Here is a 23,170-nt window from a genome sequence, read left to right as displayed (position 1 = left end):
TTACACCTTCCTTATGCAATGCTGTTCCCTGCTAGATTGTGGGTCAATGCGGATGGAAACACGCACTTTTTCCTCACGCCTCAAGCCGCATGGGATTGGCTGGAAGCCCGTGGAGCATCTGGAGAGCGATCGCCAACTGCGACCTCGCCTCGGCGCGGATCCCCTGCCGCATTATCAAGACAGCAACCAAGCTCCCCCACACGATGGCGTCAAGAACGTGACAAATCGGTTTGGCGGTGGCGGCCATCAGTCAGGGAACTCTTAGCCCTGTTAGCAACGCCTCGGAGCATACGGGAAGTGGAGAGCAGAGCCCCAGTTCCAGCAACGTCCCAGGGCTCTCGGAGTCGGAATTGCCAGGTGTCACTCCACAAACAGCGGATGGAGTGTTTGGCTGATGGAACAGTTGCCCGACCAACATGACTTTGCGAGGTATTGGGGTGGAATACTGGGCCCCGGACTGGGTGCCTGATGGGGGGATTGAGCTGACGGAGAGTTCAGAGAAATTGATGGGGGGGACCAGGGTAGGGAAATGTTCACACAGGAGTGGGGAGGGGCTTCGGAGGGCTTCTGGGAATCTTGAATCGGAGTTCCAGACAGCCTGAACTGATTGGACTTTCTTTTTTTAGTAGTAGTAATAGGCTTTATTTCGATATAATTCATACCTTAAAAAGCAGTACATATGCATAAAAACAATAAAAGCTAGTGCATGGAAGATAAACATACAATTCATAATGCAAGTGGCGTGAATAATGTACATAAAAACAATCTAAAATACATATTAAACAAGGTACAGAAGCCTGGTGGATCTAATGCGCCATGCCCAGCCCAGAAATGTAGCCAAACCACATGCAAACAGGAGCCGAGGATCCGATTTTAAAATTCGTAAGGCCTCCTTATGGGATCTAGTCCCAAGCTCTCTACAGAGTGGCTTCAGCCATCTGCGGCGAGGGAATGCATAGCCCGGGCATTCAAACAATAAGTGGGGAACTGACTCTATCCTATTTACACAGAAGGAACAAAAGGGAGTTGTCTGTGCCGGAACCTTCCAGCTGGCAGTCAGTTGCCCCACTGGAAGTAGACCTACCCTAAATTTAAAATATAGAGCCCTGTCCCAGGATTTTAAAATAATATCCAGGTACGGCTCGCAAAAGTACACCTCCTTGACCAAAAGAAATTCCACAGTGGTCTTACACAAATTGGCCTTGCTGTTTCTGCCATCAATCACCCATCTCCAGTATAACTTCTTCAAGATTGACTTGGGCGGGGCAGTTCTAGTAATCCAGGCGTCTTCAAGGCCCAGGTCTATAAAGAGGCGCTTAACTTCCCTTAACCAACGAACCTTAGACCAGCCAGGCGTTAGGAGAACTTCTTTTAAACCCTCTGCGTAGCTGGACAATTCTGGGACTCTCCAAATACGTGCCCACAAAAGAAGAGGATGCAGCCTCGCCTGGTCACTAATGGCCGAGTGCCCATATCTAAAAGGAGTGGGAGAGTTGGTGTACTATAAGGGAGGCCCATAAGATCCTTATGGAATTTATTTTCTGAGCGGGACAATTGATCCACATTCTGCACACCCCAGAGTTCTGCCCCATACAGAGCTGCACTGACACCTCTTGCCCTGTAGATGTCAAGTACCGGTGCAATGGGTTTAAGGGATGAGGCACGTTGTTCCTTGAGGAGGGCCCCCACCACCCTCTTATGGGTCAGCAGCATCTTTTGGTGATGGCATTTCCAACTCATAGAGTCACAGAGGCGAATGCCAAGGTAATCGAACTCCTTGACCCTCTCGAGTGGAACTGATTCCAAGCTAGGTGGATTAACGGTCTTCTTCGTGGGGTTTAAGACCAGGAACTTAGTCTTCCCTGTATTTATAACTAGTCCCCTTGAATCACAAAAGGTCTTAAAACTGGTTAGGAGACTCTGCAGGCCTGCTAGGGTTTTGGAGATCAGGAAGGTATCATCTGCAAATAAGAGGGTAGGTATTTTCCTGCCAGCCAGGGAGGGTGCGTCTGCTGGATGTTGTAGCAAATGCTCCACCACTCCGTTAACATACAATGAAAACAGAGTGGGGGCCAGCACACATCCCTGACGAACACCTCTATTTACAGGAATTCGTGGTGTTTTTTGTCCCTGGTTACCCCACCTGATCTGCGCAAAGTTATCTACATGTAACTTTATCAGCATGTTTAGTAAGTATGGGGGAATACCCAATGCATCAAGTACACTCCAGAGTTGATTACGTGGGACCAGGTCAAAGGCAGTCCGAAGATCTATAAATGCAAGGTACAGACTGCCTTTGCCCAGTACAACCACTTTCCAAAAAAGCATCATTAACCGGAATGCTTGCTCAATAGTCCCCATACCAGTTCTAAAGCCTGTCTGGAAGTCTGAGAGAATTTGCTTCTCCTCTACCCACTGCAAGGCCCTTCCTAGAACCACTTTGCCTGCCACCTTCTGTGTAGAATCCAAAAGGCTTATAGGGCGATAATTAGCAGGGTCGTCCCGACTCCCTTTTTTGAAGATCGGGACGACCTCTGCGCCCTTCCATGAGTCCGGGAGAGTCCCACCAGCCAAGCCAGCATTCAGTAGGGAAGCAATAAGTCTCCCCCACTCATCTGGATTAACCCGGAGCAAATCCCCCGGAAGGCCATCAGGGCCCGCTGCCTTGTTAGGAACAAGGCACTTAACCGCCCCCACTACTTCCTCGGGTGTAAAGAGTAATTCCTCGTTGGGCTCTGTACATTCTATGGGGGGCTGTTCCATCAGGGTTACATCAGGACCCACAACCAGTGTATAAAGCTGGGAGAAGTGGTCGAATCACACTCCCTCAGCTATATTGCATGTTATCAGAGAGTCCACGGGTTTGTCCCTAGCTCTCAACAGGTCCCAAAATCCCTTGGAATCCTTCCTTGAGCTAGCCACCTTCAGATCGATCCAAAACTGGTTCTCATGCTCAGCCCTTGCCTTAGATAGAGCCATTCTGTAATTTCTCCTAGCAAGGCTAATCAGGTCACCATCCTTGGCTTTCACCGCTTTAATTAGCTCCCTTTTGGAAGCACGGCGGGCAGAAGAGAACCAACTCGCATTACCCGTGGGTCCACCTCTTGCAGTGCCCCTTATACCTACAGAGCGAACCAAAAACAATTCACCCAACGCGTTGGTGGTTTCGGAAAACAAGGTTGGAACCTCAAGCTTGCTGAGTCCAGGGGAGTCTAAACGCAACATAGTATTAGACATTATGGATTTTACTTCCAAGATCTTTCCCTCGTTGGCAGCAATGGTGTTCCATTTCAGACACCTACCACAGTTGGAAGGCCGTACTTCGTGCGTTGTTTTCCATACGTGTGAGGTTGGGGCTGTGATCGCTCCCGTCCAAAGAGGGGACAGGGTCAGGACTAAGGGGTTGTGGTCACTATCAATAGATGGTAAAACCACCATGTCTATCAAGTGAGCCCAAAGTCTGTAGTTCAAAAGAATGTAGTCGATTCGTGAGGAGTGGCCCACTCTATTAAACGTATGTGCCCCGGAGGAGTCTGACTTTGATCTACCATTAGTTGCCCTAAGGCCATATTCCAGGCAAAGGGCATTAAGGTCAATAGCGCTTTGGGTCCAGCTTCTAATAGGTGGTAAAGTAAGGGGGGAGATACCTCTCCTAACATCATCCTCCCTGGTGCCCAATATATCCTCCCTAGCAAGGGGTTCAAATGTACAATTGAAATCCCCAGCCAGTATGACAAGGGAGTCAGCACCACAAGATCCAAGTCCCTCCTCGATGCCTGTAAGGGACAGCATAGATGTACCACCCCTTGACCCTCTAACATAGATGTTAAAAACTTCGAGCTTCCTCCCCCCACATGGCCCTCTAACTGATATTCTCTGCAGGTCAGATGATTTGGTTGCTAAAGGCCTGATGGTAAAACCCAGGGAGACACTAGCCCAAATTAATAGGCCGCCAGACGGGCGGCCTTTCCCTCCAGGCGATTGTAATGCAGGCACAAAGTAGGTGGTATAACCCACCTTGTGTCGTGGTTCCAAGCACCAAGTTTCCTGGAATAAGCAGATCCCGAAGGATTCGACAAATGAATTCCATTCAAGTATGTCAATATTCCGTGCAAGGCCCGCTATATTCCAACTGACCACCTTCAGGACTGCGCCGCCAGCTCCTCCCATCCCTAGCACAAGATCACTCGCGAGAAGGTCAAGAGTAGTACTAGGAGCCTTATCCATGAACCAAGATAGAGATTCCCCCCCGGGGACCTCCAAGGGGGGCCGTGCAAGCCCCCCCCCCCCGAGATTAACGTCAATAGTGAGTTGGAACTACTACCAGGAGGTCCTTCATTTGGACTTACTGCATCCGATGACGGTGGCACCGGAGGAGTCGGCACAACTTGGGGCAAACTGCATGTTTCGTGCACCACCCTTTGTAAGGGATTGCTCGTCGCACCCTGTTCAACTGATACTGCCAGGCCTATCTCATCACTAGTGAACTTCGGGACTGGATCGATATCTAAGCAGCTGGTCGCTCCTCCCCCTGTACCCATTTCTGTGCTTACAGGTAGGTTACTTTTTCCTGGGTTACAACTAATCAGCATGGGTTCAGTGCCAAATGTAGAGGATATACCATCAGAGCTAGTTGGACACGCTATCTTCGGAGTAAGTCAATCCACTTCTTCAAGGCAACTGAACCTGTTGTAAGTTGGTGCCCCATTCCACCAACTACGGTTGCCTTGCCAGCCATCACCAGCCCCTCCCCGAACATGGTGTCTAGCCAGTGACCAATTCCCCCCATGATTGGAACGTGTCCGCGGGGGATAAAAGAAAGTGAGTGGTCTAACTTCAATGGGCGAGTTCCCGCCATAGGTGTTCCATGAACATATGTGGTGTACCGTGTTTGGATCTTCAAATGATACAACAATACAATCGCCTGAAATAGATTTATATGAGGGGCCTATCCATGGCACCCTTCGCACCATTAAGATTTTACTTCTCAGGTGGTTGGGTAATGGCCTGTTTTCATCCAGCCAGTGAGTTACCTTATTTCTCAGTGACCAAAAATGTTCCTGGTAATGGTTGCCAATTTCATGTACCCCTGTTAGCACTACTATGTACGGCCTTGCATCTGGAGGAAGATCTATAAAGCCCTCACGATGTTCCTCTATAATTTGGGTCCCCTGTAGGTTAGTTTGATAGGCCTTAGCTTCTTTCACCCTCGGGGCAGCAGTATCTTCCTGGGGTGGTATAGATTGTGCAGGCAATTGTTTAGGTGCCTTCACTAAAGGTTTATTAACTTTAATTTCGTAAGCCTTTGAACGAGGTTTGGGTATGGGTTTAACTAGCGGTAATGTTGGGGGAATAACAGTAGGTGCCGGTGTGGTTTTATCATCACCGGGTGTGCTATTTGGCTTATTTTCCTCTATACTAAGGCTTGCTAGGGTTAAAATGCTCTTTTCTACCTCAAGCAGTTGATTGTCTATACGCGATAGTCTAATTTCTAGAGGGATTAGGAGGTTTTTTTAGCGTTTCCCATACAATTTTCAAAAATTCCTCATCTCTTCCCTCTACCTCACATGCAGATACCCCACCATTCACAGCACCAATTAGTGAGTCATGCTCCCCTTCTGATACATCCAAATTAGCCTCATCAGCATTCAAGCGTTTTTTCCCGACAATTGGGTGCGCCTGGAATGGCACACCACCCCCACCTCCTACGATAGGCTTCCCGCCATTAAAGTACTGTGTCTTTGCAACTTTAGCCTTCTTCCTAGTATAGGTGGGTGTGGTATTACACTTCCTTTTTTGGATTGCACCCTCATTGCTGACACACAAATTGCTCCCACACACCCCTTTTACTTTAGGAATTATCTCAGTGGGTGTCCCCAATTCCAGATCCATTACATCCAAAGACAAACTCTGGTTGGTTGGTGGATGGAGTGACCCTGGGTTATTAACTGGCGTGGGTGGAATTATGTCCAGGGTATGGTGCACATCCGCCAGCGTCATAATTGATACTGGGCCAGTCAAGCGCTCGGGGGTTTTAGCAGATGCAATGTGCCCTAAGGATGATTTCTTAGACATAGCAAGATCCTGGGACAATCTTCTAGCTGCATCTAGTTCTATAGAAACTCTCTGTTGCATTTTAGTAATCTCCACATCTATAGCAGTATTAGTCCTAGTTATGAAGTCGTCAAGAGTCCCATTTAACTGCTTCCCTCCTTTGGCAGCCCTGCTACGACTTTCTCACGTACACATTATTCCTAGGTTCCCACCTAAAAAAACTAGTAAGCAAAGAATAATGTCAATGAAACAGAGCTGAAACCAAGAGGGGTGGCCCGGTCCGGTCTCACTCGGTCTCTAACGGCCTCAACGGCCCGCCCTTTGCCCGGGCTTCGCTCCGCACTTCGTTCCGCGCGCGTCCTGCGTGCGCGGGTATTGTACTGTTTATATACGTGTGCGTTGTGGGCGTGGCTTACAGGGAGAGCGGGCCAGGTGTCAGCAATTGGCCACGCAGGGACTCCTGGTCAATGGAGTCCCCGCCGTCACGCTCGCAGCCCTGTGTCGCCGCCTCAGACCCCCGCTGGCTGCCCTTGTGAAGCGGGACCCGCGAAGCGGGTCCGGTGCTCAGGAAGCGGGGCAGAGCAGGTCAGTGAAGGCAAAAAGGTCCTGGGATCCACTAGTATCAGGATGCAGAAGAGAAGAGTCTCACCAGGTCAGAAGAGAAGGGTGGGTTTTCACAAGGCGGTGCGCTGTGGGCGTGGCTTACAGGGAGAGCGGGCCAGGTGTCAGCAATTGGCCACGCAGGGACTCCTGGTCAATGGAGTCCCCGCCGTCACGCTCGCAGCCCTGTATCGCCGCCTCAGACCCCCGCTGGCTGCCCTTGTGAAGCGGGACCCGTGAAGCGGGACCCGCGAAGCGGGTCCGGCGAACAGGGTCCGGTGCTCAGGAAGCGGGGCAGAGCAGGTCAGTGAGTCAGTGAAGGCAAAAAGGTCCTGGGATCCGCTAGTATCAGGATGCAGAAGAGAAGAGTCTCACCAGGTCAGAAGAGAAGGGCGGGTTTTCACAAGGCGGTGCGCTGTGGGCGTGGCTTACAGGGAGAGCGGGCCAGGTGTCAGCAATTGGCCACGCAGGGACTCCTGGTCAATGGAGTCCCCGCCGTCATGCTCGCAGCCCTGTGTTGCCGCCTCAGACCCCCGCTGGCTGCCCTTGTGAAGCGGGACCCGCGAAGCGGGTCCGGCGAACAGTGTCCGGTGCTCAGGAAGCAGGACAGAGCAGGTCAGTGAGTCAGTGAAGGCAAAAAGGTCCTGGGATCCGCTAGTATCAGGATGCAGAAGAGAAGAGTCTCACCAGGTCAGAAGAGAAGGGCGGGTTTTCACAAGGCGGTGCGCTGTGGGCGTGGCTTACAGGGAGAGCGGGCCAGGTGTCAGCAATTGGCCACGCAGGGACTCCTGGTCAATGGAGTCCCCGCCGTCACGCTCGCAGCCCTGTGTCGCCGCCTCAGACCCCCGCTGGCTGCCCTTGTGAAGCGGGACCCGCGAAGCGGGTCCGGCGAACAGTGTCCGGTGCTCAGGAAGCGGGGCAGAGCAGGTCAGTGAGTCAGTGAAGGCAAAAAGGTCCTGGGATCCGCTAGTATCAGGATGCAGAAGAGAAGAGTCTCACCAGGTCAGAAGAGAAGGGCGGGTTTTCACAAGGCGGTGTGCTGTGGGCGTGGCTTACAGGGAGAGCGGGCCAGGTGTCAGCAATTGGCCACGCAGGGACTCCTGGTCAATGGAGTCCCCGCCGTCACGCTCGCAGCCCTGTGTCGCCGCCTCAGACCCCCGCTGGCTGCCCTTGTGAAGCGGGACCCGCGAAGCGGGTCCGGCGAACAGTGTCCGGTGCTCAGGAAGTGGGGCAGAGCAGGTCAGTGAGTCAGTGAAGGCAAAAAGGTCCTGGGATCCGCTAGTATCAGGATGCAGAAGAGAAGAGTCTTGGACTTTCTACGTGCTTATTGTTTGGATGGGGATGCCGCGGTGGATGCCTGTCCTGGGGAGGGGGAGTTGGGGATGTTTGAATTGTTCTATTTGTGGGGTTGAACTTAGGGGACCTAGGCATGTCAGGGGGGGAGGGGGTGGAACACGAGATACAGCAATGGGACACACACTAGGATACACTTGTCTCACTTGGAATGTGAGGGGTATGCATACCATGCATAGGCGACATAAGGTACACTCCTTCTTGACGCGTAGAGGGATACAAATTGCATTTCTCCAGGAGACCCACCTCACTGCAGGGGAAGGGAAAGCGCTCCAACGCCGTTGGAGGGGTCAAGTTTACTACACTACATACTCGGCATATGCGAGGGGGGTCCTAATCTGGGTAAGAGCTGGAGTTCCCTTTCAATGCACCTCGTCATTGATTGACCCAGAGGGCAGATACGTGGTGCTTCAGGGGAAATTAGATGGTCGGGAGTTAACTCTGGGTTGTTTATATGTGCCTAACGTGGACCAGCCAGCCTTCTTCTCATTGCTATCCCAGAAATTGGCATCAGTGTTAGTAGGGCCTTTACTACTGGGAGGTGATTTTAATTGTGTCACAGACATTAATCTAGGTCGCTCTCACCCACCCTTACCGAATGCACCAGCGAGTAAACTGGCAGCGGCGCGCGCTACCTGGCAACAGACTTGGGGGTTGATTGACACCTGGAGAGCTCAGCACCCATTAGATAGGGATTTCTCCTTTTTCTCCGCCCTTTATGAACTGCACGTCCGCCTGGACGCATTCCTATGCTCCTCTGATGTGCATGGAGAAATTAGCAACAGCGAATACCTAACTCGCACTATTTCTGACCATAACCCGCTGATGGCCCAGTTGAAGTGGACGTGGATGCGCCCCAGAATCCCTACCTGGAGACTGCGGCCAGAAGCACTTGAAGATCAGGTATTCCGAGCCACTATAGCCACGGCCATTGAAGATTATTTTCAACTTAATGCAGGGTCTACGGGATCGGTGACCACTGAATGGGACGCCTATAAGGCAGTGGTGCGAGAAAGTTGTATATCAGCGGCGTCAGGGGCCCGAAAGACACTGCTACAAGACATTAAACGGGAAGACGAGCGTTTGCATGCCCTGGAATTAGAACATCCTGAACGGCCGGATAAGCAAGAGGAGTTATTGGATGGTAGGGAGACGGTTGCAGCAACTGTAGAACGCCTACGGTGTTTTGACTACAAAGCCTACCTCACACGGGCACATTCAGAGCGGGACAAGTCGGAGGCTCTTCTGGCCTGGTTCGCCAACCCGGCTAGATGTGGCTCGGTTATATTAGAGCTGAGGGACCAGACTGGGGCAGCCCGCTTTGATCAGCAGGGAATAAATGACCTGTTCTTTGATTACTATACGGAGCTTTATCATAGTAGGGTGCTTCCATCGGAGGAAGAATTACAGAATTTCACGGGGGTCTGGATTTGCCGGAATTGGGAGAGGAAGAGGCGAAACAGCTGGGAAAGAACATCGAGGTGAGAGAAATGCAAGTGGCCATCAAAAGTATGTCACGGAATAAAACGCCGGGGTCCGACGGCTAACCGGTGGAATTCTACCTCACTTATATAGACCTCTTAGCACCTCGGCTGACGTGGCTCTACAACGAGGCCAAACGGTTGGGCGGACTACCGGAATCCACCAAGGAGGCGATCATTATCCCGTTATTGAAACCGGGAAAGCAACCCTGAGATAGAACGGCGTATCGCCCTTTATCCATGCTAAATCTGGATTACAAAATCCTGAGCAAAATCCTAGCGACTAGACTGCTCTCCCACATGTCCACGCTGATTCATGCCGATCAGTCCGGGTTCATCCCGACCCGCAACACAACGCTTAATATAAGAAGGCTCCTGCATGTTCTGGAGGCCGACACCCATGAGGCGGACACTGCAGCGATATTTGCTGTAGACATCGAAAAGGCTTTCGATAGCCTGGAATGGGATTACCTCTTCCATGTCATGCGTACGATGGGGTTGGGACCGGATTTTGTGAACTGGACGGCCTTGTTGTACAAAGATGCCACGGCCAGAGTGTGAACGGGAGGGGTGATTTCTGAGGCATGTAGAGCGGGTAGGGGTACACGCCAGGGCTCTCCCCTTTCCCAGTTGTTGTTCGCTATGGCGATGGAACCTCTAGCAGCGCATGCCCGCTTGGGGCAAGCATTCCAGGGACTGGACGTATATGGACACGTTCATCATATTGCACTTTATGCGGACGACCTCTTAATGTTTTTGGCAGATACGGGAAAAGCCCTGCGAGGTGCCAAATCTCTGCTGAGAGCCCTAAGTGTGGTAGCAGGGTTGAAAGTCAACTGGACGAAATCGTGCCTATTCCCGACTCGTGGAAATAGAGAATGCCCGCGATCGGTAGAAGGGGTGAACTGGGAAGAGAGACGCCTTCCTTCCCTGGGCACGGTGATTTACCACGAACAAAGGGACATCCTAGACGGCAATGTGGGGAAGGCGATTAGGAGTACCAAGGCCAATTTTGAGTTCTGGAGCACCCTTCCTTTATCTGTAGCGGGACGAGTGGCTCTCCTAAAAATGGTGACCCTGCTGCGATTACTCTACTACTTTAGGACTCTCCCGATATGGATTCCGGCGAGTTACTTTAGGAGACTTCGGGGAATGATCAGTTCCTTTCTGTGGGGTTCAGGTAGGCGTAGGGTGGCGCTTGGGACGCTCATGAGACCACGAGCAGAGGGGGGGCTGGCGGTCCCGGACTACGAGACATATTACCTAGCTGCCCAGCTTCAATGGCTAACGCAATGGGTGGCGAGGGCCACTAGAGAAGAGGGGGAGGCGGGAGAGCCAACAGGCCCCTTACTGTTGCTGTCTCGTATGGTACTGCGCCTCCCGCTTGGGGATATGCAGCTTACGCAGGAGTTTGCCACAGCGCGTAAACGCTGGCACAGATATCTAAAACGAGGGGGCATAGCAGTCCCTTATGGGCCCGATATCCCATTAAAGGTGTGTAGGGCACTGCCACACGGAGGAACCTGGAGTAGATTGGAGGACTGGGAACAACAGGGTTTAGCGACCATAGGAGACCTATACGAGGAAGGCAATCTGCTGCCTTTTGATGTCCTCAGAGACCGCTACGATCTGCCAAGCGGGGACTTTTTGATGCATGCTGCGCTCACGACAGCGATTCGAAAGCAGTGGAAAATGGGCTTGACAGAGCCGCCCACCTCTATGGGCTGTCAATACGTTGTGGTCGCTACGGGTACAGTAAAGGCGGTCTGTTTATACAGGCGCATGACCCACGAAGCCTTAACACCAATGGTAGCCTTGAGAACGAAATGGCAAGCGGACATAGAAATAGATATACCTGACCCAGCGTGGGGCGGGATAGTGGAGAGAGCCTGGAAGAGTATGCGTAATGCGCGGTTCCAGCTGGTGCATTTTCACATTCTACATAGGGCATACCTGACTCTGGCCCGATTACACAAATACTTTCCAGCCCAGTCTGCGGCCTGTCCAAGATGTAAACAGGAGGACGCCGACTTTAAACACATGCTATGGGCCTGTCCGGAGCTCGATTCCTTTTGGCAGGGGGTGACGACACTGTTGAGGGACGTTACCGAGAGGGACATACAACCCATTATGGCGCACTGCATCCTTCACTGGTTTCCCCACACTTCAAAAAACAAAATCACTAGTAAATTTATAGACCTGAGTTTCCTCCTAGCTAAAAGAACCATCACCTCTCAGTGGAAGGCGAACAAAGGCCCCAACGTAGATGAATGGAAGCAAGAGTTTACTAAGTGGGCCCGTTGCGAAGGGGAGGTCCGTATGCAAATGGCATATAGAGCAGAAAATGAGCAGGCATTAGAGAGGGCGAGGGCCTGGGAGAGATTGGCCTTGGAACTCACACTCCCGGAGGACGAGGCTGAAGGAACCCCTGTGCATAGCCCTGGGACGCACCCGCTGTAGTGGAGTAAAACGAAAGTAAGTCGCTGAATACTAATTGGTTATTTATTGCTGCACCACACTGAGTAGTGAGATGTCTCTTATCACATGGTAACTACTGGTCCAATTGCGAGATAGGAGTAAAGCGGACAATCCTTTTACAGCCTAATGGGGGGCACACCATGGCACGCCTAGGGGGGGTGGGAAGAAGGGTATGTTGAGGGGGGAGGGAGTTGGGAAGTTTATAGTTAGAACAGGGAATAGTGGTCGGGGGGGACTCGTGGTGGGGACTAGTTGGTCTGTTTACAGTGGTCCGCATTGTCACCTCAATGATGCAGACCACAGCAGGTATGTTTGCGCAAAATTCACTGATGTCTATGACCATTAAGGAGGTATGGGCCTAAGAGCAGATTGTTGATTAAGCTTAGTACATGCTCTGATAGAAATGATCTGCGGGACTCTTGGCAATGATATAGGAAGATGTCAGATTTATCGTATGAAACCCTGCCTTACACTGCACACGGCTATGTAATCTCACATATACGGGCTGCTGCCAATGGCCCTTTCCAGTCTTGGTTACTTAGCGTCTTAGTAGAAGAAACAGGGGGTAGGAATTATGACTCTGTACTGTTTCTGTGTGACAGATGCTAGAGTGTAAGTTTTACAAACCTCGCAGACCTAATTGTCGTACACATTAAGAGCATTTTCATCAAGATGTAATGTATGTGCGTATTAAGAGTAATTGGCAATAAAATATATTTTAAAAAAAATAATGAGTGATAGACTTTAAGTACATCTCTAACTTCATTAATTTGAGGTAATGACAAGCCTTGCTTTCTTTTCTTTTAGTTGGATTCCCACATTGTTTGATGTGGTGAATTTTGTGTGCTTTATCGATATGTATAGGTTGGCTACGTTTTTGAATTTCGGTGTGTTTGTACAGGTTTGACGGTTCTCTTCACCATCTGTGCATCTGAAGTATACATTCAATTGCAGTACAGTTGTTTATTGGTGAGGAGAAATATAGGAGCTGTGAGTTTATTTTGGTGACTGAACTTTTTTTCCACAATTAGTTACATATAAGCACGTGGTCATGGAAGATGTCGGGTTTCAGTCATACTTTAGAGCTCTTCACTCCATTTTTGTGGTGTTGGATTCTAGGACTTTCTTGGTGTTTTTCTGTTCTCTCTCGTGTTTTTTTGTTTTGGCTCGTCCTATGAAAGTCTCACTGTGGGATTTGTGGTTGGTACTTTTTCTTTTTTCTCATTCTTTCCGGTTCTTCTGGGTCAAGGTTTTCTGTTGCTGAACCTTATGGTTGGCTCGGAACTCACTCAATTTGAATATTGTTATACACAAGTTCACTAAATACCGCTTTAGAATATCATGTCTGTAAGATGTGTATGTTGCATTATTTATTGTTATCTGATTGCATGCATATTATGTTTGCAGCCCTGAGGAAGCCCTGTACAGGGTGAAACGCGTTGGCTGCATTGGCGCATCGTTGTTTTGAACAAAGCAACGATTAAAAAATTCTGACCGACGCCTCTGAAGAGTTCGGAGAGATCTTGTCCTTTTTAGCATTTATGCTGTTTTACTTTTGTGTTGCCTCTCTGTGCTTTCTTCTTTGCATTAATGTTGATAGGTCTATAGCCAGTGGACCTTGGAGGTGGGCAACAAAAACTTTGTGCCTTACATAATAAAAGTGTACAATAGGTTAGTGCAGCGTTATTTATCCCTTGCTGCCTTTCTTTCTCCTTTTTTTAGCACTATCCGGTGTAAAAAAAAAAAAGTGCCACAACCTGACAAAATATTATCTTGGAAAAACAACACACAGACAAAGGTCTCACATGGGTAGTATTAGAGATTATCCACCCTCGACCCTTGGCTAATGTAACCAAGAATACTATATTCCCTGGCTCCAACTGAAATAATGAGTTCCAGTGATAAAAGAAACAAGGGAGAAACTACTTACAAAATACCCTCCTCCTGTAGAAGTCTTATTAACATAACTATTCCCCAGCCCTACCTAGTTGTCTCCATAATATATGGAAGCGTAACGACCTGTTTGTGACACCAAGAATTAAACAAGCATTTGCAATGCAATCGGTCTCGCCTTTGGGGCCTTAAATAAATTTAGCTATGCAGCACATTAGCCTGGGTGCTGAAACATCTACTGTTCTTTAACATGGAGGGAAAGTAAGAACCAAACTGCGTGACACGCCAGGTATGGGAACACATGAGAGAAATATTGCCTTTCAGCGGGAAATGGTATAGTGCAAAGCTCTGTTTTTAATATAAAATCAGGGACTTCGTGGTCATATCACTGAAAATCCAAGATTTGAAAAAAATATTATTGTCTACGGGTGCTCATGAAAGACAATTTCTATGGACTGGAATCTCTAGAATGCTAAAGTGATTCTGGTATTTTACTGAACTCGACTAGTCATTTTCTATCAAGACAGATAAATAGAGGCAGTTGAACAGAAAAAGAAGTCCCAAAGCGGAAGCAGACAAATCCTAGGGCTGATCTCCAGAGCCTATAAAGTACATACACATATAAGTATATACTAACGTATATACAAGAAGTCTTGAATGTTCAACCTAAAAATAATAATCCCGAGAATGTATTTCCCCTTTGACTTCTACTGAAGGAGAGACACTTTAAGGGGGAAGACAGCCATAATAAAGCCATTTACGGCAAAAAAAAAAAAAAAAAAAAGAATTTGCTAACTTTCCTCCCTCCTCATTGCACAGTACTACAGAAAGGAGTACAAAAAAAAGTAGGTGTTTAGAAAACCTGCAATGTGTGCTGCAAGCCACTGTCACTACGGCCTGTCCCTGCCGTGGTGTCCGCTAGAACATATACTTGCCTCATTTCGAGGCAGTCAGAGTGCCTGCTACTCCAATTTAAAGTCCTCATACGACTCTTACGTCATGAAGGCATCCGTATTATACCAGCAGCCTTACATTTACAACATCAGTGAATTCTGGAAATTGTAGTGTTCATTTACCTCAATTAAAACCAGTTGATTTTTACACCAGAAAACAATGATTTGTACAAGTCATGGGGTGGAAAAGGTGCGCACTCGTGAGATGGTGTCATTTGGTAGCCTCTGCCTACATGCCTCTCTCTGAATGTGCCTGTAGGTGCCTGTCCCTTTTACTTGTTGGGCCGATCAGATTACATCTATTGCTTTTAATGTGGCTGAACCAGTTACTATACTGGCCTGATACTATGCCATCTTCTTTTTAAGTTTGTTCTCTACTGGTGCTTCTTCTGCAATTGAGCATTTCTCCACAAGCTTGAGTACAACTGCGCTTTTCCTCAATGTTCTTGCATGTCGTATCTACTGTTCCCTGTATGCGAACCCATTTTTTCTGCATCCCCGAACTTTGATAGAATCTTACCTTGCGTAAAGCGCTATAGAAATAAGCAATAAAATGCAACATTCCTACTTGGAACGGGATGCGGCTGTGTGCTCATGCATGAAGCTGTGCATATTCCTCCAAGCGCCTGCATGTAGGTGTCTGTTCCTCCATGTGCTTTTCTCTATAATTCCTCTTTGCGCTGCTCCTTCGTGTACCGGTTGTAAATGACTGTGTGCAGTAGAGGCACTTGCTAGTGCACGTATTGATTTTGTAACCCTGTGCCACTGTTCTACAAAGGTGGGGGGCATAGGAGTGGCAGATCTGCATGCTCCAATCACATTTTTAAATTATGTAAGTTAAGCCAATTTGGAAGGGATAGTCGTGGATTTCGCTTTTAAAAGTGAGAAAATGGTGACTAATTGTCCTGTTTGGGACTCCATTTTTTCAGAAATGTAACGATGATTGAAGCGTCTATTTGACAACGGAGCTGTCGGATTGGTCGACTGTATACTTTTGGCCCAATTCTGTGGCAAATATACATTTCACACACCATGGTAAAATTCTTTATATATCTTTCTGTGGCCATGATGATTTAAAGTTGTGTTTGCATAATCTCTCTTGATTTGATTATGAGAGCATTAATATATGACTCCATTTATTTTTGTACCCTTAGGTTTCACGTTTTTGTCCTGATGAAGACCCCGGTGTAAGGTGTCAACTACGCCTACAGTTGTAGTTTTGGGGTCGAAACGTCGACGGCTTCTTTCTTCCACATCAGTTGACGCCACCCCTATTCAGGATATTGAGTACCAGCGTCATATACATGATTATTGACCAAAATGTTTGGGAAATTAGTTATCCCAATTCTTGGCTCAGGGATCTGAAGCCAATTTATTTTTGTATGTTAAAGTTGGTATAATTTGTTGTCACTAATTGCTCACCCTTGCACATTTTTTCCTTTCATCACTACTTCACGCTACCCTCCTTTCCTCTCCTTGGGGCACTATGATGAATTTGTTATTATTGCTTCCTAATGTATTTTTGGTTTAGCCCATTGTGATTAATTAGCAATGCGCTTTGATGGATTTGTATTGTGAATAAAAGTGACTAAAATACACAACGGTTCACTGGGACCCTCCTCTTTATACTACTTAGCACCCAGGTCCCTAGTGACTAATTTGGGTAAACCCCCCTTTATATTTACCCAATCACATTGGCACACAATGCAACCTTCAGAAACCCAATCAAGAACTGTAGTTAGATTGGGAACTAAATAATTATGTTCACTAGGGCTGCAGTAGTGACACCGGGAACATGCACCAACTACACAAGAAAGAGCGCACACCCCATTCTTTGGGAGACCCCGCCTCCCATACACATGCTAAGGAAGCACGGGGCATTTTATTTTTTTATATAAATATTTTGTTCCTTTGGTTTACTAAAGGGGCTTCAAACCCCCCCAAAAAAAGAAGCACTTGCAAAGTGGTGGCAAGCAACACAAATGACATGCCAGAGGGGGTTGGAAGGGATGGAGGCAAGCAACACCAACGCAATACAGGAGATGGTGGATGGTACAGTGGCAAGGAACAACAATGGATGCAGGAGGCTGTAAGCAACAACACAAGACAGGAAGTAGGGGAGAGATAGCTTGAAAACACATGCACTCTTATGGAGCGCTGCAATGAAAATAACTAAAATAAATTTGAAAAGAAGTACCTCTGCGACAGTCAGGGAATGACAGTAATAAAGAAATAAATCAGTACTTGGTCCATGCTCCATCAAAGGAAGAAACACAGGAAGAGGAACTGAAGTAGATAGCCCATGACCAATAAGAAGCAAGCAAATGAGAGTGATAATGAAGCTAGGCAATGGGTGGGATCTAAGCCCCCTGTATGTATAGAGAATGTCTCAGAAGTGACAGACCTAAAAAAGGTTTTCTAGGAATAAGGTTACTCCGGGCTTAAGTGGCTTTCACTCATGAATTTCGAAAACTAAAACAAGTTTATTCTAAGGTTATGAGTAAACCGGTTTTACAACGAAAAATGCTCAGTTTAGACGGAAGCCACAAACAACGGGTCCTTAATATCGGAAATCAGACAACACTGGACACTGGAAGCAGCAACCGTGATAATGGAGGTCTTGAAATCTCGTGGTGCTAAGACTTAAGGAACAACAGAGCAGATTTCCCTCCACGATTTCAGCCTTCCACTGAACTACCAGATTAATGTTCCCATCTCTCCATTGAATGATTGAAGAAAGGCCATTTTCACTAGGAGATAATATCAGTTCTGCTGACTGCTCATTTCTAAGCAGTTTCAATGCAAGCAGAAAGGGGAACGCAGCGCAACAAAGCGTGGGTTTCCCAAGTATTTTACAATGGAGTAGAAGGGATTATAATCCGGGCCACTAGAATTATGTGACGGAGAGGGCCAAATTATTGGGCAGGGTTGACTCAATAACGCGGCATGGAAAGGCAAATTATGTGTTTTAAAGTGACACATTTTGTTACAGTATCACTGCAATATTTTGCCTTGTTCACACACGATAAAACAGTATCACTGCAATATTTTGCCTTGTTCACACACGATAAAATTGTCTAGAAAAATATTCCACATCATTAGTAACAGTTTCACACTCAAAAATAGTAAGAAGCAATTAAAAGTTGACCAGCTGACTTCTATCAAAGGTTTATCACGGCAGGGCAACACGTGTTGCACCATTTTTAGAAACTTTTGATCCGTTTTAACGGTATCAATTTTTTGGATAAAATCTGCAAATTATACAAATAGATGATGGATTATGCGGCAAAAGCACTAAATACATAATTGTCCGGAAAACCCCGCCAGCCAACAGAGCACACTTTCTCAAAAAGTGTGGGTATTCTGTGGTGAATGACACAGCAGATATGCAAACGAAGGTTTTCAATTTGCTCACACTTTAGTATCTCAAAAAAAGGAGGGAAACAGCTTGCGGGCAGTATCTCACAGTAGTTGGCCATCCTTCATTCGACCTGCAGATTCTGGGACTGCAGCGAGAAAATGAGAATTGAACCCGTGGCACCAGCCCCGCAGTAACAGAAGCACTTTGACCGCAAGTATTGAGTGTGGGTGTCAGACCCCAGGGGAAGAGTTCAAGGGCTTCTCACGTCTCAATGTCCTTTTGAAGGTGGCAGAACGGATTAGCTCCTATGTGTCAATATAGTTACCAATTACTTGATATTGACCAAAAGACAAAATAAATAGGCTATAGCACTTAAAAAAAAGAAAGTTACACAAACACCACTGAAGTTTTAAAATGCAATTGCCGTAAAACAAGAGCAGCTTACCTCGATTCAGGAAGGCTCGGTTTAGCCCTCCTACTTGGCAGCTATTGATATATTTACAGTACAGGAAGAGACACGGCGTGAACAACGCAAAGCACAGAACCGGCTTCTTCGACGGTTATCAAAACAACGTACTAATGCTGCATTGTCCATGAACACTGTGTTTCATGTTTTAAGTTTCGTTTAAAGGCCTGTCAAGGACATGTGAAAAACTCACCTTTTACTCTGTGCATCTAAAAATAAAAGCGCGTGTTTGATCGACCTACCACAGCAATTTTTGCAGCAGCGCAGTAACCTCCACACTATAACAAGTCGGCCTGGAGCGCGCCTTGGAAGAGACACAGGAGGGCAGGAGCGTGACGCCGTGAGCGTGCACGTTGGCGTTCCCTGCTTCTCGCGTGTTCACAGACCGGTGTCTACTTGTGCACCGGTCTGTATCACTTGGGGAGGCAACACAACGACAATAAGGCTCGCTAGCGGCAACGCTTCGCGCTGCAACGCCAGGCGAGCCCTAAAAATCTGTACATGTAGAGGCAACATGCCATTATTAAGGCTATAAAACACTATATTAAAGCAACCCAATCGTGTAGTTTACAAAAAGATTTTTCAGCCCTCTAAAACTTTCTCCCAGGCAGGTCTTTCTAAAAAATAAACATTTTTAAAGCTATTATTCACAATTTATAACGCATTATTGCATATCTTGCAACCACCTGAAAGGCCGCTAAAAAGGCACTCACTAGTCAGCCTCAAAAGGAGTAGTATCCCTGTGACTGCATTTGGACGCCCGAGGGTACTACGGCCCCTGTCACCCCAGGCAGCAACGTGTAATTTCATGTACCCACCAGGACGCAAGAGCTCGCTGTGACTAGGCAGGACTCCCATTTCCCGGCACCCCCAGAAGTGCGGTCATGTAGTTGTACACAATGTTCAACTCGCTCTTCCTGGCTGGGTACTTTTGACTTTTAAAAACGGCCCGTCATAGAGACGGTGCCCCAGCAGGAGGAAGGTGGCGCATGATATGTGCCTTCAGTAGGGCGAGACCTTTGACGAAGTAAGGAAATGAATGCATGATATGTAAGCAGCACCTTTATGAGGTCACAGGTCTTCCCTGAACCCGAAGCAAGCAACCTGGGACCTGTTTTGGGGTAACACCCCTCATCAGCCAGGCTGGCTTAAATCCAGTGGTAGAGTGAGCAAGGGACCCACGTCTGAGCAAACCCTGCCAACTTATGGCAAACAAAGCAAACACAAGGAGATGATGGACGGAGCACTGAAACTTTTCGGACACTCACCCACAGGGGAAGACGTGGCTTGGCAGTTCGGGCTGGACTGTTCTCATAAGGCACAGGCTGAAGACTGATTTGCATATAGCCGAGTCTGAACTGGGGTGGGGAAGTGAGCTAAAGAACGATGATGGATTCAACCCAGATCTGTGAATGGGGGTGAGTGTCTGAAAAGTTTCAGTGCTCCGTCCATCATCTCCATCATCTCCTTGGGTTTGCAATGTAACTTTACCTTACCTTATAGGCTTCTGTTCGTAGTGTGCAGCACTAATGATTCAAAGGCACCGACCTGCTTCCCCTGGAAATATGTGCAATGATGCAGATGTCTAAAATAACATTTCTTAAACTATACATTGCAATAATGCACCATATCTTTCATTCGCACTCCATATAGGCTTTCACCCACTGTGTGGAAAGCAATCTAACATGGAGTCTGTGCCCTTGCTCCCTGTACATCCACAGGAGTCACACTACATTTTGTGACTGTAGAACTTGCTGTGAAGAAAAATAACTTATAAACGTCAGAGGCAAACACTGGATTGCACAAGTATGGGAAGCATGTGAATCTGCAGCACTACAGACTGCGAACAGATGCCTGCAGGGTAAGTAGCATTTTCCATATACATTACTGGAAAAAAACAAGGCTTAAAGTGATGTTATATTTAGGTAAAAAGAAATTGCTGGCAAAAACAAAGGTTATGGAACGTTTTAAATTTGAAAAATGAATGGCATCCACCAGTTATAGTAGAGGGAGCGAACTATAACTTGCACCCCCACCATGCACTGCTTATGACCTCCCATATTATATCACTCATGAAATGTTCAGTGATATAACTGATGACATCATACAATGATTCTGACAGTTTGTTATATTAGTTTGCTATATTGCTGAGATGTGGACGGATGCCATTCTCCACAACTCTGCAAACATGACTACTAGTTAAAAAAAACAACTGTTACTGGGACATTATAATTAGGAAAAAGAATTTGAAAACCTTAGAAATTCACTGAAAAAAACAAAGGTTACAGGGACATTATAGTTAACCTCAGATTTTACTCATACAAAATCGTAGAAATTTAGCAGTTATATTTTCCTGAGCTAACTATAACTTACACTCCCACAATGCACTGCTTATGACTTCGCATATTACATCACTCATGACATGATCAATTGACATCACTGATGACATCTCAAATGACATGCCTGATGAATAGGAAGTACATTAAGTACAATATCACAAAAATGGAGAGACTAGGTTTGGAATCATTAAAAAAGAACTCAGATATCGTAATAAAGGCAGCTGACAAGGGGGGTGCTATAGTCACACAAAGCACTCATGATTATTTAACTGAGATGATAAGGCAACTGGATATACAAGAAAGTTACCTTAAGATAATTAAAGACCCCACCCAGGACATTGTTAAATTAACAGACAAAAACGCAAAGGACTAAAAGATAGTTTTCTTAGTGAACCGGAGTTTGACTTCCTAAACAAGAAAGCTTCGTCTATATCCACCATCTATAGCCTTCCTAAGATCCATAAGAATTTGGAACAACCACTGGGGAGACCAATTGTCTTCGGTTGCAGTTCCATTCTGGAGTCACTGAGCAAGTAAATTGATACTTTTTTGAGACCTTGTCTAGTCGAAACAAGGTCAAATATTAGGGACACAATGGATGTTATACAAATAGTGAAAAACCTACCATTTGAGCCTTCTACCCAATTCTTTGTGATGCTTGATGTGGCTTCGCTATACACGAGCATACCCCAAGATCAGGCTCTGGAAGTTGAACATGAAGTACAGGACAGAAGGGCCAGCCCAGTTTGGGTCCCAACTGATTTTGTAGTACTACTTCTGAAGTTAGCCATGAGTCAGAACTATTTTGTCTTTCAAAATGAGTTCTTCATCCAGAGGAAGGGTCTGGCCATGGGATCTGCTCCCATTCTGGCAAATTTCTTCATGGGCAACTATGAAGAAATGTGTATATATACAACCTAAACAACCCATTTCTAGAGAACACAATGTGGAAACGGTATATTGATGATGTACTTATGATCCGTTTTGGCAGTAGGTTAAATATGATTGACGATTCCTTTTGGCTAAATTGTAGATCACCAGACATTAAATTCACAATGTCATATAACAAAGAGATGATTAGCTTTCTTGACCTATCATTGAAAGTAGAAGATGCCAGGTTATACACAATCCTTTTTAGGAAACCCACTGAATGCAACACTCTTCTTAGATACAATTCTCACCACCCTAGAAATATTCGGGATAATCTGCCCAACGGGCAATTCCTGAGACTGACTTTTTCAAAGAGACAGATGTACTGATCACCAAAGAGAGGATATCCTAAGGTTCTTCTACATGCAACAAGGAAGAGGGTGTGGTATTGTCCTTGTGACACATTACTAGAGGTAAAAAAATTGGAGTGATACCAACAATAGACTAGTATATATCACCACATTCAACGTCAGGAGAGATGAGGTTAAAAATGGTGATTAACAAATACTGGAAATTGATGGCAGCAGAGATGAACACAACAGAAAAACCACTTTCTGCCTTCAAAAGAGGTAGCAATGCAAAAGATTTTGTTGTCAGCTCTCTCTTAAAAACAACACGTGCACCATGCATAAGAACACAATTGAATCTACCACCACTTATGGAACACTTTAATTGTGGTCATTGAAAAGCGTTGGAGCTAGCAGTTGAGGCCAAGGAATTCACATGTGCTGACCGCACATATACACTAAAACATCATACTAATTGCAACAGCACTGACATGATGTATGCAATTAGATGTTTCTTGTGATAAAATATATGTAAGACATACAAGACAACAAGTTAAAACAAGGATTCTTAAACATTGTAGTTGGATGAGATGCAGAGTTCAAAGGGCACCCCTGGTTGAACACTTCAAGACTAAGGGCCATTAAACAGAGAGTCTGAAGTGGTGGGTACTTGAAAAAATAACCCGCAACCCCAGAGGGGGTGACTTTATATTTTTATGGACTCTCAGGGAGTATAAATGGATACATATCCTCGATACAGTGAACCAACCTTGAACAGACCTTAATGTGATGGATTGTTTTTTGCATCAGATTTTGCTATATCTTGGCCCCAAAAAACATTGCGATGGTCTTAGGGCTCATTCCGCCAGGGTAAATTTAGTGGCTACAGCCCTGGCTCAGGGGTTTCCATCCATACTTTCACGGGGCACAACTAGTTACTTTCTCAGGTCTAATGGGAGGGTCATTTGCCCGCTC

General features: G+C 46.7%; 1 protein-coding gene across 1 annotated transcript in view; it reads right to left on the bottom strand.

Annotated features, from left to right (window-relative positions):
- Positions 1 to 23,170, bottom strand: part of ABCB8 (ATP binding cassette subfamily B member 8) — a 518,839-nt gene that overhangs the window by 11,676 nt on the left and 483,993 nt on the right. The gene's annotated exons all lie outside the window — the stretch shown is intronic.

This window comes from Lissotriton helveticus, chromosome 10 (genome assembly GCF_964261635.1).
Source record: "Lissotriton helveticus chromosome 10, aLisHel1.1, whole genome shotgun sequence".
NCBI classification, from domain to species: Eukaryota; Metazoa; Chordata; class Amphibia; order Caudata; family Salamandridae; genus Lissotriton; species Lissotriton helveticus.
Note: the sequence above shows the minus strand (reverse complement) of the source record. Positions and strands in the feature narration are given on the sequence as shown.